Genomic DNA, 20,853 nt, shown 5'->3' with positions numbered 1-20,853 from the left:
TCATGTGCCATTTCGTTTTTAGAGCAAACGATAGCTTTTGTTGACAATGTAGTCGCTGATGGGTTTTCTAAAGTTTCATTGTCGTGGATAAAGTTTATGAGGTAATGTAATGCACCCTCTTTGTTTGTTACCAAATATTGTGTACGGATTTCAACTTTCTATGTGCTTTGTATGTCAACAAGGTCTACTGTTCCTACATTTTTGTCACCTATATTTACTAACAAAAAGCAGATAAGACCTCTTTGTTGAATAGTAAGGTTAGGTCTATGAAGTCGCATGTTTTCTCTCAGTTTGAAGACCTTGAAGTGTGGCCAAAGGTGTGACCTTGGAAGGGAAGATGACCTTGGAAGGGAAGATGTTATTATAGTTGTTTTTGTTGCCTTGGGTATTATTCGTAACGTTTGTATGAAATCGCCACCTTGTAGTATAGATACGCCACTAAATGGTAGGTGATTGTTGTTGAATATGTCCCTAAGATATTTGTCTAGTGTTTCAAAACACTTTTTTTCACTCAATAAAGCCTCATCCCATATGATAAGAGTTGTTTCGTTCATCAGTTATCCAAGTTGAGTGTTCTTTTTAATTTTGCATGTTGACTCGTCTATCATGTCTAATGGAATTTTGAACCTGGAGTGAGTTGTTATGCCTGAAAGCAATAATAGTAAGGCAATACCAGAGGCGGCAACTGCTATAACAATTTTGCATGTTGAACGAAGTGCAACAATAATGGTTTTCCATAAGAATATCTTGTGTGTTACGCCTTGACCATATACAAAGCATAAGGTATGTTTTCCAGATAAAATAGCATGCATAACATGATCGTATACCAACCTTAGCTGTCGATTAAGTAGTTGTAAGGAAGACATGCATTCAGCAGTTAATGAATGACGGTCGTAGTTTGTTTCATCCATAAGTACCATGTTCTGAAGATGTTGTAACATGTTAGCATTAGGCATCGACATGCCATAATCATTAAATGATTTTCAAGAAGGACTTGACTATAGTAAAAGCCTTGGCTCATACAGTACATACTGGTTTAAGTCATCTTCGTTACGGATGCATGTTGTATGTACGTTGACTGATATAATGCTTAATATATATGTTTCGCATGTATATTTTATTTAATATTTTTTGTTCGTTTTTGGTTAAGATTTGTATACTACTAATATTATTGTGTTTTGTAGGTTTCGGGAGTTGACCGTGGTCGAAAAGGGTGAAAAACGAATCAAAATAACCAAAACGAGAAGCCGGAACACATTAGGAAATGAACCGGTTGGACCGGCCCCCATATTCATAGCGCCGCGCCGCGCGACAATGGGGGATATTCATGGCTGCGCGGCGCCTAGATTTCAATTTTCCATAAAGTTTCCGATTTTGTTCAGTGTTGGGCCCTGTTTCAGTATATAAACATCCTTAACCTTAACCTGAAAAATAACCACGAACCAGAGCCGAATTTGGAGTTTCTTGGAGCATATTTTGTAGTTATTTGGCGGTTTTTAAGGAAATGAATTTCCCGGAGAAGCGTTACTTGTTCAAGATCGAAGACTACAAGTTTTATCGCCTTTAATCTTTCGTTTCTCATATTTCCTCCCTGATTTCTTAACTGTGAGATATTTCTTGTTCCTAGCAAGCTTGCTAGTTTAGTATCATATTAAATAGCATGCTAGTAAATAGTTGTGCAATCAAAAACATCAAGCATGTTCAAAAATCTTAACTAAATAAAAGCTTGCTAGAATTATCATATACAGCATATAAGATGCAAAGCTTGCTAGGAACAAGAAATATCTCACAGTTAAGTGTGCCCGAAAAATTTATACTTGTTAATAGCTTGCTAGATCACATATTCACATGTTCAGACATCAAGCATGCTCGGGAAGTTAGAATTTTAAGTATACTCTACCCGAAAAGTATAAACACTTCAAAGCATGCCCGAAAATCATAAACTTCGACCAAAGTGGCTAAGCTTGCTCGGAAAGGTTCGAAATCATCAAACCTTGCCCGAAAATACATATTCAACTGTTTTGTGTTCGGGAAGGTTAGAAATCATCAAACCTTGCCCGAAAATACGTATTCAACCTTTTTGAGGTAAAATGCAACTCTTTTTGACTAAACCAATTATCAACTGTATTTTTCATTAAAGATCATTGTTTAAGAGCAAATGGTGCATTTAGAAATCAAATTTCAGTTATGTTTCTTTTCAAAACAGTTTCTTTCTTTTACTGAAAAGATCTCAAGTATGGGATCATATTGATTAAGTAGCTTTCTCAACACTTCATTGTCAGCTTCATTATGACAATATAGAAAGGTTAATAGCAGGTTTCAACTTAGCATGAATTTTATTTCTTTGGTGATATGTTTAAGGTACATTTAAGTAGCATAATTTAGAAATGGTCAACACTGTGCTATGATACCTCATATCTCTTCTCAAAGCTTATTTGGCTTTCCCCAGATCACCCCAATTTGACTTCAACCTCCTGCTATTTGGTCAAAATTTTGTTTTGTATGACAGAACTTATTGAATATTTTTGTATTTTTGATTTTCAAACATATAGAGGTTGAACAGTGGACTTAAATGCCATCCGGACTTACAAGCCTTTCATTCAAGATGAGACAGATTTTGTCAACATCTTTGTAGTTCTAGTTAAAACCCTCTTTGTTTGATAAAATATTTAAAACACTTATCAACTTTTGGTTGATTTATTCTTCCCCTTGTTTTTTATATTTTCTCAAATTTTCACAAACTTGTTCTTTGTCATAATTAAAGATGCTACATATTTTGAGTTGACCAGATAACAACAGGCTTGTGTATGACGGGGTAATCACTTTTCTGCCTATCATTTGGAGAGATTTATCTTGAGACATGAAAAGACAACTATGTATCTCCACATAAAGATTAGCATTTTCATTATGTTTATATCACCTCAGAGTTTACACATCATGAGAAAGCAACCATACATGTTAATGACAGTACTAAGTGTCTTTTAGCCTTTAAAATCATATGACTGGCTAAGTAGTCAATGTACTATCATTTCCCAAATTAACAGATTCAGTCACCCCAATTACTCTTAGTTTCCAGGTTATTGGCTATCCTGACAGTCTACTAGTAGTCAGCAGGACCAAACACACACATAAGTATATGTCCCTTAAGCTTAGAGTCAATGGCATAGTTTTAAGTGAAAGAATAAATTACAATTGCCCCAAATGCTTTCAGTCTTTGAACTAATGGCTATCCTTTCAAATCTACAAGTAGATGATAGGACCAAACACATACAAGTATATGCTCCTTAGACTTGAGCGAATGACATATTTTTCAGCAAGAGTAATTCTTTTGAGACTTTTCCTTTTAAAACCTTCTTTTAAGCTTCTTTAAAGCTTGAACTGAATAGTCTTATCATATCTCAGCACCATAAACAACTTGCTCATGTTTTGACCAAAATAGTGCGATTATGCAAAATTCATTGGAAAATTCATTTTATCATTTAATTTTGACATAAAAATTCATTTTGACAAAAGCAGTTGTAACATATTCAAATCTTAATCATACATAATATCATCAAGACAAGCAGACAGTACTAATATTCAAAGTCTAGCCTATTCTAATAACATCATATGATCAGATAACACACATAATCAAGCAATTAATCAATGATGTCAGATAAGCATACATGTCACACCCTCAAAATCCACTAACGGAGTTTTACCGTCAGAGGGTGTGAACTGGCAGGATCGGAATCATTAGTTATAACCAAACCAAAGAAAACGTTTAAATGAAAAATAAGTGCGGAAGCGTAAAACCTTAATTCAAAAGTTGCCTGTCACACAGGACGACTTAAAACCAAATGTAAATGTTAAAATTAAGTTTGCAGAGTAAGATGTTTAACAATTTATGCATGCTCCTAAACCGCGCGCCCGCCTCGGCTACCTGAGAATAACATACTAAAAGGGGTCAACACGAGGTTGGTGAGTTCACAAGTTATATAAGATAAATCGTTTAGCGTTTGAGTTCAGCGTTTTCGTTAAGTGTTTTGCGTAACCACGTTACGGCGTTTAAAAGTTTTGCGTAACCACGTTACGGCGTTTAAATGTTTTGCGTAACCACGTTACGGCGTTTAAATGTTTTGCGTAACCACGTTACGGCGTTTAAGTGTGTAACCACGTTACAGCGTTTAAGTGTGTAACCACGTTACAGCGTTTAAGTGTTACCAGATAATGTTATGTCAAATTATATATCGATAGGTAGCTAATCTATACAACAAGTATTACTAAGTGGTTCGAGACCGAAGCTGACTGTTTATCAAGTGCCCGTCACCAGGTCAACCCAGACCATGGTAAGTGTTAGCCAAAATTACACCCACTCAACCTCCAGTTGAGCTTAGCGTCGGGTGGGGTTTGTCAAACCCAGTAGTACTACTCAACAGTGACTCGCTATTCCAAATATTAACCGGTTCGATGCGTGGGACTTCAAGGGTTACGTGCCGCTTAGCCTCTACAAGTGATATATATAATTTATAACAAAATCTTAAATATGTGTTTATCTCAAAAATGCGTTTATCGGAGTATGTTATCTCCCCCAAGTGAAAAACGTTTGAAAACAGTTCAAAGAGCGGGGTAAGTGAACTCACTGTTTGCGAAGAATATTCCAAATTAGATCACCGAGTGATGCGCGTCGTAGAAAACTCTCTAGCGTTCTAAAATAACAAAGAGATTTTCTAAGTATCGGAACGTTTAACGAGTCTCTAGACTCGGCACATAATACCTATGCACGTATCATGTTTCGTGTTTCGTTTGTGAACCGTGTGTGATTTAAACAAGTACAATTGTGATACGATACACGAGTGAGCAATTACTTTCGTGTCATGTATTAATAACATACTTACAAGCAATTATTCCCGTAAGGGCATTTTGGTCAACAAACAAAGACTAACTAACCATTATTCCCTATAAGGGCAATTTGGTCAATTCATGGCAATCAACTAGCAACTATTCCCCGCAAGGGTATTTTGGTCAAAATACAACAATTATATAAAAACTATCATATTTCATGCATTCCTACACAACTCAGCAGCTAGTTTCATTGTGACAGAATTTCTACTTGAAAGATTGTACTATTTCACCGATCATATCATCTCAATTAATTCACCAAAAATCACCACTGAAACATACATGTCTTAGGTTTCCAGAACATATTTTATATTATTTTTATTCCATATAGATTTCTCATAATGATCAAAACACTACAGTAAACTCATATCAGTCAGATTCATGCACAACAGAATGTTATTTGCAATTCCCGGTAAACGAAAAATCCAATAAATGCAAGACCACTTGGGTTTGGTTCCTAACTCAGTGAGTCAACTTCCAGAAGTGGAACCAACCCAATTGGCCTCGTAGTTCATGAGATATAGAATTTACAATATAACCTAACAGCAGGTCTAACAGCTCAGCTTTGCATCACGTTTTTGTAAAATCATAAAAGTATACTTCCACTTATCCAAAAATTACGAATTTATACTTTATAGAAACTAGACTCAACCTAGTTTACTGCAGTACTCACAATCTCAATCAATTTTCACGTTTACACTTCGTTACAGTCAGTTAAACATCGTATATATATTCTGTCCAGAATCTGTTCACATCAAAACTCAACATCATAACAATCTATGAACTATCATGCATCCATATAACCCTCTAGACACCATAACTACTATCCATGCATATAAATCACACCATACATACAAGATTAGGGTTTGTGTTTTAATTCAAATCAAGAACAACAATCAATCATGCAACAACATCAATCTAGTTATCAATCTATTATCCAACTAACAACTATCATATTGATCACATACATACATATAATCGGCTGAGTTAGGGTTTACATACAACCCATTAAACATCAAAATTACACAACAAGGAGGTAAGAGATGATCAAGTATACCTTCCTAGCACCTAGTTCTTGGATTAATCTCTTGATTGATGTGTGTGTGTGTGATGAAGGTGGACGGCAGCCGTGGATCAAGAGAGGGAGAGAGAGCCGATTTAGGGTTGTAGGTTAATAATAAGTTAGGGTTTGTTTATTAGTGATGTATTTATAATAATACAAGTTACACTCTAGTCCCTCTTCTTTCCAAGTGTTGTTTTTCTAGAACATTCCATCATACTTGCCCAATAAGTTAACATGACCATAGTTTTATCACATAGCACATAATCCTAACACATAATAATCACATAATTATTGTTTTTACGTTTATCGTTTATTTATCAATCGTTTGCGTCAACTCGTTGCAAATCCCGAAAGACTACTACACATGTAGTAAGTGTTAAGCGTCATTTAAACCTTAGTTTAAATGTAATGAGGTCTGCGTTTAGATTCAATAATCTAAAGTTTGAATTGACGGAGTTGCGTTAACGGAGTTAACCTGAAATTGACGATTGTCACATCATTCCCATGTTAAAGAATTTTCGTCCCGAAAATTTGAGTCAAGTCGTGATGATTGTCTGAAAAAGTAAGAAAAATTTTCAGTTTGTCATATCATCCCCTAGTAGAAAGAAATTTCGTCCCGAAATTTAATTCATACCTCCGGTGATTTCTGACGGTTTGCCGGGTTTCGCGGTTTTCTATGTTTGGTCAGCCCTTCAAAAAGGTGAGGATACTTTTTCATCATTTGATTCTCGCGTTCCCACGTGAACTCCGGTCCACGTCTCGAGTTCCAATGAACTTTAACAATTGGAATTTTGCTGTGCTTGAGCGTTTTGGTTTCCCAATCCAAAACCTCAACTGGTTCTTCAACGAAACGTAACTGTTCATCAACTTGTAGTTCCTCCAAAGGGACTACTTGAGTTTCATCGGATAGGCATGTGAAAAACATTGTGTACACTACTGAGTTCTGCTGGTAAGTCCAGTCAGTACGCCACTGGACCAACGCGTTCCGTTATCCGATAAGGACCAACATATCGTGGGTTGAGTTTGTTTCGCTTTCCAAAGCGAACCACACCTTTCCAAGGTGAGACTTTGAGTAACACTCGATCGTTTACTTGAAATTCGAGAGGTTTTCGGCGCTTGTCGGCGTAACTCATTTGGCGATCACGTGCTGCTGCCATGCGGTTTCGGATTTGAACAATCTTTTCCGAAGTTTCGAGTACCAGTTCTGGACCAGTGATTTGGCTGTCACCCACCTCTGCCCAGCAGAGTGGTGATCGACACTTCCGTCCGTACAGCGCTTCAAACGGTGCTGCCTTAATACTTGCGTGGTAGCTGTTATTATACGAAAACTCTACCAAGGGTAAGTGGGGTTCCCAACTTTTTCCGAAATCTAAGACGCATGCACGCAACATATCCTCCAGGGTCTGAATAGTCCGTTCACTTTGCCCATCAGTCTGACGATGCTATGCTGTACTCATATCGAGACGTGTGCCCAGTGCGCTTTGCAGCAACTTCCAAAAGTGTGAGGTAAAACGAGAATCTCGATCGGAAATGATCGAGACAGGCACTCCGTGTCTAGACACCACTTCTTTCATGTATACTCGAGTCAGTCTTTCCATTTTGTCCGTTTCCTTAATCGCTAGGAAATGTGCCGATTTAGTCAACCGGTCAACGATCACCCAGATGGTATCGCATCCCGTCGGTGTCTTAGGCAAACCCGTAATAAAATCCATTGAGATGTGCTCCCATTTCCACATTGGGAGTTCCGGTTGTTGCAGTAGACCAGATGGTTTCTGGTATTCAATCTTGACTCTGGCACAAGTCAAGCATTTGCTCACGTAGGTGGCAATGTCGGCTTTCATGTTCGGCCACCAGTAAAGTGCCTTTAAATCATGATACATTTTATCTGAGCCAGGGTGGATAGAATATCGGGACTTATGAGCTTCGTCCATCACTAGAGTTCTCAACTCTCCGTATCGTGGAACCCAAATCCGGTTCTCAAAATATCGGACCCCGTCCGATCTGGTTTCAAGTTGCTTGTTCATGCCCCGCATGAGTTCCGATGGAAGATTTTCATCTTTCAAAGCTTCCAGTTGCGCATCGCGAATCTGATCGGGTAAGCTGGCATGAATCGTGAGTTGCAATGCTCTCACTCGTCTGGGTTTATCTGTTTCTTTCCTGCTGAGGGCGTCGGCCACCACATTGGCCTTGCCAGGGTGGTACTTGATGGCACAATCATAATCTTTAAGCAGCTCGACCCAACGACGCTGTCGCATGTTCAGCTCCTTCTGATCGTAGATATGTTGGAGACTCTTGTGGTCGGTGTAAATGGTAAACTTGGTACCGTACAAGTAATGCCTCCATATCTTAAGAGCAAACACCACAGCTCCGAGTTCCAAATCATGGGTCGTGTAGTTCTTCTCGTGAACCCGTAGTTCTCTAGAGGCGTAGGCTATAACCTTCTCGAGTTGCATCAGCACACAACCGAGACCTTGTATAGATGCGTCACAGTGTACCTCAAAATTTTCTGTTCCCTCGGGGAGGGCTAAAATAGGGGCGCTACAAAGCTTGGTTTTCAACAGTTGGAAAGCGGATTCTTGCGCGTCACCCCAGTTGTACTTAGTGCCCTTGTGAGTCAAAGCGGTGAGGGGTTGAGCAATCTTTGAAAATCCCTCGATGAAACGCCGATAGTAGCCGGCCAGTCCTAGGAATTGTCGCACTTCAGTCGGAGTCTTAGGTGCTTCCCAGTTTTTGATGGCCTCTACCTTACCGGGATCGACATGGATACCATTCTCGTTGATCACATGTCCTAAAAAGTGAACCTCGCGAAGCCAAAATTCACATTTCGAGACTTTAGCATACAGTTGTTCCTTCTTCAGTAGTTCCAGAATTATCCTTAAGTGCTCTTCGTGGTCAGTCTCGTTCTTGGAGTAGACAAGAATATCATCGATGAAAACAATCACGAACTTGTCGAGGTACGCCTTGCATACTCGATTCATGAGATCCATAAATACGGCTGGCGCGTTGGTTAGGCCAAAAGGCATAACTGAAAACTCGTAGTGACCATACCGTGTTCTGAAAGCCGTCTTTGAAATATCTTCTTCGCGCACTCTTAACTGGTGGTAACCGGATCGTAGATCAATCTTCGAGTAGTAACTCGATCCTTGAAGCTGGTCAAACAAATCATCAATTCGGGGTAAAGGATAACGGTTCTTGACCGTCACCTTGTTCAACTCCCGGTAGTCGATGCACATTCGGAAAGTCCCGTCTTTCTTTCGGACAAACAAGACAGGGGCTCCCCATGGCGATGAGCTAGGTCGGATAAAACCCTTATCCAACAAATCTTGCAACTGAGTGGACAACTCCTGAAGTTCCGCCGGTGCGAGCCGATACGGGGCTCGTGCTATGGGTGCTGCACCGGGTGTCAACTCGATTTGGAATTCGACTTGACGAATAGGAGGGAGTCCGGGAAAATCCTCCGGGAAGTCTCGCACAACCGGTATGTCTTCAATTCGTTTCTCCTCCGCGGGTTTCTCAACAATCTGCGCCAAAATTGCCGGATGACCCTTTCGTAGATACTTCTGTGCCTTCAAAAGGGTAATGACGCTGGTGGTCATGCCGCTTCTCTCGCCTCGGACCGAAATGATCTCGCCGGAAGGGGTAGAAATGTGAACTATCTTGTCGTGACATATAATCTCCGCTCGGTTCTCGGATAACCAGTCCATGCCGACAACGACATCGAAACTACTAAGCGTAAAAGGAATAAGGTCGATATCAACAATATGACCTGACAGTTTTAACTTACATCCCGCAAGTACATGAGTCGTTACTATAGCCTTACCGTCAGCTAATTCAACATGAATCTTAGCATCTAACGGAGTTGGAGTTAAGTCTAAGAGTTGACTAAAGGCTTTCGACACAAAACTCCTATCAGCTCCAGTGTCAAACAAAATAGAAGCAAAATAATCGTTTACAGGGAACTTACCGGACACCACATGCGGATCATTGCGGGCTTGACCCGATCCAATCACAAACGCTCTTCCTTTGCCATTTCCTCCACCGTTACTGCCACTTCCATTGCCCCCATTGTTGTCATTATGTTTCAGCTTGGGGCAATCCTTCCGGAAATGACCTTCCTGTCCACATTCAAAACATCCCTTAGTCATCGGTTGCTTAGGAGCACCCTTTGCCGCAAGGTCTCCTCTACATTCTTTCGCTTGGTGACCTATCTTTCCGCATCTTTGACACTTGACACGGTCACACTGGCCAACATGATGATAGTTGCACCTGTTGCACTTTGGATACTTCCCAGCATATCCGCTCGAAACCTGCCCGCTACCGTTGTTGTTGGAGTTGTTGTTGTTGTCATTACTCGGGTTGTCACGGGCCTTAGTGGTTGAACCCCTAGGTGGTAACGTACCTTGGGCCACTGCTTGATCCGTCAGTTTGTGAGCCAAACGGATCGCTTGTTGGATCGTGGCTGGTCTGGAAGACGTCACCATACCCTGAATCTGTGGTGCTAACCCATCAATGTACATTTCAATCCTCTTACTCGGCGGATCCACCATCCGCGGACACATCACAGCCAACTCGTGAGAACGAGTAGTGTAGGCTTCAATTTCTGAGCCCACCATCTTCAGCGACCAAAATTCTGACTCTAACTTCGAAATCTCTTCTCTCGGACAGTACTCCTCTCGCATCAAGTCTTTGAACTCCTCTCAGTTCATAGCGTTAGCTAGTTCCAATCCAAGAATTTGCACATTTGCACATCGTCTGAGGACACCTCTGAGTGTGCCTCCTCCTCAGCCGGTTCTTCTTCAGGCTCCTCCTCGGGATCTTCCTCGGGGTCCTCCTCAGGTTCCTCTTCAGGATCTTCTTCAGGATCTGCCTCAGGCTCGGCCTCAGGCTCTGCCTCGGGTTCGGCTGCGTTCTGAGCAAGTTGCATTTGTAGGTCATCGCAACGCTCGTGTGCTATCTCGGTTCGGGTCCTTGCTTCTTGGAGTTGCTCATGCAAGTCTATCATCTCGGCTTGCATCTTCATCATAACCTTCGTTTGTTGCTTACTAGTCTCTTGTATTTCTTTCATTGCCGCTGCCATGCGGGCAATCTCCTCCTGAGTCTCGGTTCCATCTTTAAACAGTCTGGAAACATTCTCTCTCGTGTAGCGCATGTAACCCACATCACGCTCCAAACATGAAACAACGGCTGCGAGAACTCTCTCTACAGGTTCGGTTATGGGTGGTAGGGTGTTGGGATAAGCAGGGTGGTTCGGGTGTGGCAACGGGGGAACTTGTTCACGGTAGACCATACGTCTGATCATGTTAGGGTACCAATCCCAGCTAACGTTGTTTTCGTAAAGGCTTCCGGATAGGCGGTACCTCTTCGGTGCGGGAGCTGCGAGTTCCGGGACTACGCGGGGTGGCGAGGCGGTAGGTAACTGAGGTTCCTTCCCGTGAGCATGCGTCATCGAATCGGATGATGATGAGGGTGGCGTCGACATTCCTACAGGTAAGCCGTGTATGCGCGCGCGTATGAGCGAAAGAGGTAAGAGATAAGATTACAAGACTACACAAACCTATGCAGTGCGTATTATTATAACTAATGGGTCGTCGCGGTTATAGTCTAGTATGCATGCAGTTTCTAGTTCGCTATAACCAATGGCTCTGATACCAATCTGTCACACCCTCAAAATCCACTAAATAAGTTTTACCGTCAGAGGGTGTGAACTGGCAGGATCGGAATCATTAGTTATAACCAAACCAAAGAAAACGTTTAAATGAAAAATAAGTGCGGAAGCGTAAAACCTTAATTCAAAAGTTGCCTGTCACACAGGACGACTTAAAACCAAATGTAAATGTTAAAATTAAGTTTGCAGAGTAAGATGTTTAACAATTTATGCATGCTCCTAAACCGCGCGCCCGCCTCGGCTACCTGAGAATAACATACTAAAAGGGGTCAACACGAGGTTGGTGAGTTCACAAGTTATATAAGATAAATCGTTTAGCGTTTGAGTTCAGCGTTTTCGTTAAGTGTTTTGCGTAACCACGTTACGGCATTTAAAAGTTTTGCGTAACCACGTTACGGCGTTTAAATGTTTTGCGTAACCACGTTACGGCGTTTAAATGTTTTGCGTAACCACGTTACGGCGTTTAAGTGTGTAACCACGTTACAGCGTTTAAGTGTGTAACCACGTTACAGCGTTTAAGTGTTACCAGATAATGTTATGTCAAATTATATATCGATAGGTAGCTAATCTATACAACAAGTATTACTAAGTGGTTCGAGACCGAAGCTGACTGTTTATCAAGTGCCCGTCACCAGGTCAACCCAGACCATGGTAAGTGTTAGCCAAAATTACACCCACTCAACCTCCAGTTGAGCTTAGCGTCGGGTGGGGTTTGTCAAACCCAGTAGTACTACTCAACAGTGACTCGCTATTCCAAATATTAACCGGTTCGATGCGTGGGACTTCAAGGGTTACGTGCCGCTTAGCCTCTACAAGTGATATATATAATTTATAACAAAATCTTAAATATGTGTTTATCTCAAAAATGCGTTTATCGGAGTATGTTATCTCCCCCAAGTGAAAAACGTTTGAAAACAGTTCAAAGAGCGGGGTAAGTGAACTCACTGTTTGCGAAGAATATTCCAAATTAGATCACCGAGTGATGCGCGTCGTAGAAAACTCTCTAGCGTTCTAAAATAACAAAGAGATTTTCTAAGTATCGGAACGTTTAACGAGTCTCTAGACTCGGCACATAATACCTATGCACGTATCATGTTTCGTGTTTCGTTTGTGAACCGTGTGTGATTTAAACAAGTACAATTGTGATACGATACACGAGTGAGCAATTACTTTCGTGTCATGTATTAATAACATACTTACAAGCAATTATTCCCGTAAGGGCATTTTGGTCAACAAACAAAGACTAACTAACCATTATTCCCCATAAGGGCAATTTGGTCAATTCATGGCAATCAACTAGCAACTATTCCCCGCAAGGGTATTTTGGTCAAAATACAACAATTATATAAAAACTATCATATTTCATGCATTCCTACACAACTCAGCAGCTAGTTTCATTGTGACAGAATTTCTACTTGAAAGATTGTACTATTTCACCGATCATATCATCTCAATTAATTCACCAAAAATCACCACTGAAACATACATGTCTTAGGTTTCCAGAACATATTTTATATTATTTTTATTCCATATAGATTTCTCATAATGATCAAAACACTACAGTAAACTCATATCAGTCAGATTCATGCACAACAGAATGTTATTTGCAATTCCCGGTAAACGAAAAATCCAATAAATGCAAGACCACTTGGGTTTGGTTCCTAACTCAGTGAGTCAACTTCCAGAAGTGGAACCAACCCAATTGGCCTAGTAGTTCATGAGATATAGAATTTACAATATAACCTAACAGCAGGTCTAACAGCTCAGCTTTGCATCACGTTTTTGTAAAATCATAAAAGTATACTTCCACTTATCCAAAAATTACGAATTTATACTTTATAGAAACTAGACTCAACCTAGTTTACTGCAGTACTCACAATCTCAATCAATTTTCACGTTTACACTTCGTTACAGTCAGTTAAACATCGTATATATATTCTGTCCAGAATCTGTTCACATCAAAACTCAACATCATAACAATCTATGAACTATCATGCATCCATATAACCCTCTAGACACCATAACTACTATCCATGCATATAAACCACACCATACATACAAGATTAGGGTTTGTGTTTTAATTCAAATCAAGAACAACAATCAATCATGCAACAACATCAATCTAGTTATCAATCTATTATCCAACTAACAACTATCATATTGATCACATACATACATATAATCGGCTGAGTTAGGGTTTACATACAACCCATTAAACATCAAAATTACACAACAAGGAGGTAAGAGATGATCAAGTATACCTTCCTAGCACCTAGTTCTTGGATTAATCTCTTGATTGATGTGTGTGTGTGTGATGAAGGTGGACGGCAGCCGTGGATCAAGAGAGGGAGAGAGAGCCGATTTAGGGTTGTAGGTTAATAATAAGTTAGGGTTTGTTTATTAGTGATGTATTTATAATAATACAAGTTACACTCTAGTCCCTCTTCTTTCCAAGTGTTGTTTTTCTAGAACATTCCATCATACTTGCCCAATAAGTTAACATGACCATAGTTTTATCACATAGCACATAATCCTAACACATAATAATCACATAATTATTGTTTTTACGTTTATCGTTTATTTATCAATCGTTTGCGTCAACTCGTTGCAAATCCCGAAAGACTACTACACATGTAGTAAGTGTTAAGCGTCATTTAAACCTTAGTTTAAATGTAATGAGGTCTGCGTTTAGATTCAATAATCTAAAGTTTGAATTGACGGAGTTGCGTTAACGGAGTTAACCTGAAATTGACGATTGTCACATCATTCCCATGTTAAAGAATTTTCGTCCCGAAAATTTGAGTCAAGTCGTGATGATTGTCTGAAAAAGTAAGAAAAATTTTCAGTTTGTCATAATACACACTCAAGTAATTCAAATCAAGAGCACTCATCATGATATCACAAACACACATCAACTGATAAACATGCATAAGTGTCAAGGATACCAACTTTTGCACACATATTCAAATAAAGCACATATCAGTTAACATGAAAAACATCATATTCAAACACATACACACAGACAACATTCAACAAAACTTTGAAAAGATAGTCAGTTTTCACAGTCAAGCACACATCATAAATCAGACATCATCAGAGTTGATCATACCCAGGGTTTTCAGAAGAAAGTTGAACCTGGTTCTATCAAGTGGTTTTGTGAATATGTCAGCCAAATTCTCACTTGTATCAACTCTGGTTACTTCAATTAAACCTTTTTCACTACAATCTCTTATGAAGTGATGTCTGATTTCAATGTGCTTGGTTTTGGAATGTTGCACAAGATTCTTAACAATGAAAGATGCAGCGGTGTTATCAATGTAAATAGGGGTGTTTAGAAAGTTCAAACCATAGTCCAGCATCTGATTTTGTATCTAGAGGACTTGTGCACAACAGGAAGATGCAGCAATGTATTCAGCTTCTGCAGCTGAGATTGAGATAGTTGTCTGCTTCTTACATTGTCATGACACCAATCTGTCTCCCAAAAATTGACATCCTCCCATTGAACTCATGCTATACTTGGATTTCATCACCTCTTCAAACTCCATACACATCTTTTCATTGGTTGACCCAAATATGATGTCATCAACATAGACTTTTAATAAGAGAAAATATCTTCCTTTCTTCTTGTAAAAGAGGGTCTTGTCAATAGCTCCCCTTTGGAAACCATTTTCAAGTAGGTGATTTGACAGTTCATCATACCAAGCTCTAGGAGCCTGATGCAGTCCATACAGGGCTTTGTTTAATTTATACACCCTGTTAGGATAGATAGGATCCTCAAAACCTGGTGGTTGAGAAACATATACCTCCTCTTCCATCTTTCCATTTAGGAAGGCAGATTTGACATCCAGCTAGAATACCGTGATATTCTTTGAGACAACATAAGCTAAGAAGATTCTTATTGCTTCTAGTCTTGCAACTGGTGCAAAGACCACCTCAAAGTCAATCCCTTCTTCTTGTTGGCATCCCAAAGCTACAAGTCTAGCCTTGTTCTTTATCACAATGCCCCTTTCATCCCTTTTGTTTCTGAAGACCTATTTTGTGCCAATGGCATGTCTGTTTCTCGGCATGTCTACAAGTTCCCAAACTTATAGATCTCTAAATTGAGCCAACTCTTTCTGCATTGCTTGCACCCAACTGTTGTCCCTTAGAGCTTGAACAATATTCTTTGGTTCTATTTGGGATAGAAAGCATGAGTATAAGCAAATGTTTGCAGTTTCAGAGTGACTTCTTGTAACCCTTTCATGTATATTGCCAATGATGTGTTCAGCAGGATGATTCTTTTCAACATAAGGGGTTTGAGTTATCATATCAGTAGACACAGTTGTAACACCCCGACCAAAGGCGGATTATACATCGGGGCGCCACATATTGTTTCATTACTCGTGACACTATTGGGTGTCAATATTTAATAAATACATTCATTCGCGCACGCGCAAAGTAAACATAAGATAACTTAAATCGTCATAAATCAATATATTATAAATCATAATATTCGAATAGCAATAACTTGTCTTGATACATTTTAATCTAGGTCCAAAATAAAGAAAACTTCCTACGTGTCCACAAGCTCCAAAACAGCTACTGCAAACCTGAACATGTGTTAAAATAAACATCAAACACTTGCGTGTTGGTGAGAAATCAAGTTTAATACAATACATAGATAACCATAAATCTGCGCGCAACACGTGTATGTCTGGTGTTTAACAAGGGTGCAATCAGATTGTGATCAAGCCTAAATAGATCATAGCTCATAGTTCATAGTTCAATCCGTGCTCCCAAATGAGCATAAAAACGAGAAAACATCTGTGCAAGTGTAAACAAAGAAAACCGTAAACGATAGGTCTCCCGTGTTCATCTAATGGATCCATGAAAACTTCGGAATAGGCCGAACAAAGCGGTTAATGATACACACATACAAATAAACAGCCAAGTAAACGTCCTCAACACATGGGATACTGCGCGACTAAAGTTCATAAACAAGTTTAAGACTCTAAGTTTGTACGAACACATGAACATCCCAAAACATTAAAAATAAAAAGGGATTAGGTACGAGATTACTCACTTGACAAACGATGCGGTGTAAGATAAAGCAAGAACCAACTTTAAACAATCACAAGTTAACCTATAATTAAAGATTATTGTTTTAATGATTTGTTTTAAGTCTTGATTATAAGTTAGCATAATTAATAAGTAAGTTATTATATATAATATATATATTACCGGAAAAGCAGGGCAGAACAGGAAGGAAGACGGAGGCAAAGAGAGAGGAGACGGCAGAGGGAGAACAACGGCAAGGAGCAAGAGAGAACAGGAGAGTTTAAGTGCTTTGTGTGTGTAGTGTTAGGAAAAATAACATTATTATTTATAGAGAAACCCTAGGGAACACAATCCCTAGAAAAGGGGAAAGGATCTCAAAAAGCAAAAGATTCCAAAAGCAAAAGATATCAAAAGATATGGCAGCTGCAGGGGGCAAGATAAAGCTGACAGGGAACAGTAAACAGGCATGGGAGGGTCAGATAAAGGTACTGGTCAAAGCATGGAAAAAGCAGATCTCAAAAGATAATGTCAGTCACTTTTTCTGCCAACCAATGGGGTTGGTGCGCATGCTGCTCCAAAAGTGGCTTTTCAGACATAAGATAGGTCAGGTCAACAGCTCAGAAGATAAGACATCACAAAAGCAAACGGCTAGAATAAACAGAAGAAAAGACAAGACAGCGCGAGAAAGCTTCAAGCGCGAAGGCAGACACAGGTTAAGAGAGCGCGAGCGCGAAGGCAGACAGAACCAACCTTTGCGCGCCGCGGAAAGAACTATATTTCTAAGCGCGCCGCGGGAAGAACTTCAATTCTAAGCGCGTCGCGAGAAGAACTATATTCCTTAGCGCGTCGCGGGAAGAACGGTATCCATAGCGCGCCGCGGGAAGAACTAAAATCCTTAGCGCGCTGCGGGGACAGTTCGTCTCGCATATCGCAGTAACAGGTGGTCTTCACGCAGGCTTCCTTGTAAGGAGTCTGGCGCGTGGAGCTGCGCAGACAACCTTAGGCGGGAAGGAACAAAGGACAGCAAAGAGTAAGGAGAGAGGGAAACAAGGCTTAAGGGCGGGACGGCGACAAGAGGGAAAAGAAGGCGGAAAGAGAGAAGAAGAGGGACGGGACGGCGGAAAGAAAGAGAGAGAAAGAGGCGGGAAGGAAAATATATTATTATTAAAAGTAAAATATAAGTATAAATAAATATTAAATCATAAAAGAAAAAGATCGGGTCAGAGAAACGGGTACCTGGGTCGGGTCGGATCGGGGCAGATGTCACAGTCTCCCCTACTTTAAGAAATTTCGTCCCGAAATTTATCTCGAATTAGGTTGCGCAGAGAACAGGTGCGGGTACTTGATCTTCATTTGATCTTCCCTTTCCCATGTAAACTCGGCTCCGCGCTTGGACTCCCAGCGAACTTTCACGATGGGGATGCGACTGCGCTTGGTTTGCTTAACCTCGCGATCCATAATCTCAACAGGCTTCTCAACGAAATGCATAGATTCATCAACTTGAACTTCATCAAGTGGAATGTGAAGGTTCTCGTCAGCTAAACACTTCTTGAGATTGGATACATGGAACGTTGGATGCACATTACTGAGCGCGGGCGGCAGGTCAAGTCTGTAGGCAACTTTTCCTACACGCGCGAGAATTTTAAATGGTCCAACATATCGAGGAGCAAGCTTACCTTTCTTCCCAAAGCGGACAACACCCTTCCAGGGCGACACTTTGAGGAGAACAAGATCACCAACTTGAAATTCGAGAGGCTTTCGCCTACGATTTGCGTAACTCTTCTGTCGGCTTCTGGCAGTCAGCAGATGATCACGGATCTTGGCGATTTTATCGGTTGTCTCTTGAACAAGTTCGGGTCCTGTGATTTGAGCTTCACCCACTTCGCTCCAACAAATCGGGGAGCGGCACTTACGACCGTAAAGTGCTTCAAATGGGGCCATACCAATACTGGAATGATAGCTGTTATTATAAGAGAACTCAATCAAAGGCAGGTGTGAATCCCAATTACCTCCAAAATCAAGAACACAAGATCGGAGCATATCCTCAAGAGTTTGAATAGTTCGCTCAGACTGACCGTCAGTCTGAGGATGATATGCCGTACTCATGTCCAAGCGAGTTCCTAGCGCAGATTGGAGAGATTTCCAAAAGCGAGATATAAAACGGCCATCGCGATCGGATATGATGCTCAAAGGAGTACCATGGCGGCAGACAATTTCCTTGACATAAAGCTGCGCGAGATGCTCAACACGGTAGTTTTCACGAATGGGCAGAAAGTGAGCAGACTTAGTCAATCAATCCACTATTACCCAAATGCTATCATGTTTGCTTGCTGTCAAAGGTAACTTGGTAATAAAGTCCATCGCTACACATTCCCATTTCCACGTAGGAATTTCTGGTTGTTCGAGCAAACCAGATGGGCGTTGGTGTTCAGCTTTTACCTTAGAACAAGTCAGGCATTTAGCTACGAACACAGCAATATCCTTTTTCATACCGGGCCACCAATAAGTAATGCGCAAATCCTTGTACATCTTATCAGCGCCAGGATGAATAGAATACCGAGATTTATGCGCTTCACTCAGGATATCAGCGCGAAGATTCTCATCAAAGGGGATCCAGATGCGATTAAGATAGCAGAGAATTCCACTCAGATTAGGGACAAAGTGCGCTTTCGCGCCACACGCTAACTCGGCGCGAAGGTTACCATTACTGATGGATGCGCGCTGCGCGTCACGAATACGCGATTCAAGGTTGCTTTGGATCGGCGCGAAGTGAAGCTGCGTGCGCGGCAAGATGCAGTTAAGCTGGCAGGGTTTTCGGCTGAGCGTATCGGCTACCACATTAGCCTTACCAGGATGATACCGGATCTCACAATCGTAATCGCTGATGAGTTCGTTCCATCGGCGTTGCCTCATGTTAAGTTCCTTCTGATCAAAGATATGCTGAAGGCTTTTATGGTCAGTGTAGAGGATACACTTAGTACCATAAAGGTAGTGTCTCCAGATCTTCAAGGCAAATACGACTGCACCAAGTTCGAGATCGTGAGTCGTATAATTCTTCTCGTGAACCTTGAGTTGCCTTGATGCGTAAGCGATAACCTTGCCTCGTTGCATAAGAACACAACCGAGACCTTGGTTGGAGGCATCGCAGTACACGACAAAATCATCATTACCCTCAGGTAGCGCAAGAACAGGAGCTTCACACAACAATCGCTTGAGCGTTAGAAAGGCTTCTTCTTGCTTCGAGCCCCAAATATACGGTTTACCTTTGTGCGTTAAAGCTGTTAAAGGCAAAGCGATCTTCGAGAAGTTCGAATGAAGCGCCGGTAATAACCAGCTAAGCCCAGAAAGGAACGGACCTCGGTAGGAGTGGTCGGCGTAATCCAGTTCTTGATTGCTTCAATCTTGGTTGGGTCGACATGAATACCCATCTTGTTTACAACATGACCAAGAAACTGTACTTCATCAGACCAGAATTCACACTTGGAGAGCTTGGCAAAGAGCTGCTCGGTTCTAAGCTTTTGCAACACCAACCGAAGATGTTGCTCATGCTCGGCCTTGGTCTTAGAATAAATCAGAACGTCATCGATAAACACAATCACGAATTTATCCAAGAAAGGCCTACACACCCGATTCATTAGATCCATGAAAACGGCGGGTGCGTTGGTTAAACCGAAGGACATGACCAAGAATTCAAAATGGCCATAACGAGTTCGAAAAGCAGTCTTCGGAACATCTTCATCGCGGATGCGCAACTGGTGATAGCCAGAGCAGAGATCAATCTTGGAAAAACAAGATGCACCTTGGAGTTGATCGAAGAGGTCGTCAATACGCGGTAAGGGATACCGGTTCTTAATGGTGAGTTTGTTTAACTCGCGGTAATCAATACACATGCGAAACGATCCATCTTTCTTTTTAACGAACAACACCGGAGCACCCCAGGGTGAAGAGCTAGGGCGAATGAATCCTTTAGCAGTCAACTCTTGAAGTTGGCTTGCCAATTCTTGCATCTCAGTGGGCGCAAGACGGTAAGGAGATTTAGCTACGGGGGAAGCACCAGGGACAAGATCAATACGGAACTCGACTTCACGAGCGGGAGGGATACCAGGAAGATAATCAGGAAAAACTTCAGGGAAATCACGCACAACAGGGATATCGCGAAGCTTCTTCTTTCCTTCATCGGGTTTAACCACATGGGCTAAGAATGCAA

Source organism: Bidens hawaiensis, unplaced genomic scaffold, assembly GCF_021521415.1.
Source record: "Bidens hawaiensis isolate Kalapana, Puna unplaced genomic scaffold, B.hawaiensis_p1.1 tig00023039_1, whole genome shotgun sequence".
Taxonomy (NCBI): domain Eukaryota; kingdom Viridiplantae; phylum Streptophyta; class Magnoliopsida; order Asterales; family Asteraceae; genus Bidens; species Bidens hawaiensis.
This window is presented reverse-complemented; position numbering follows the sequence as displayed.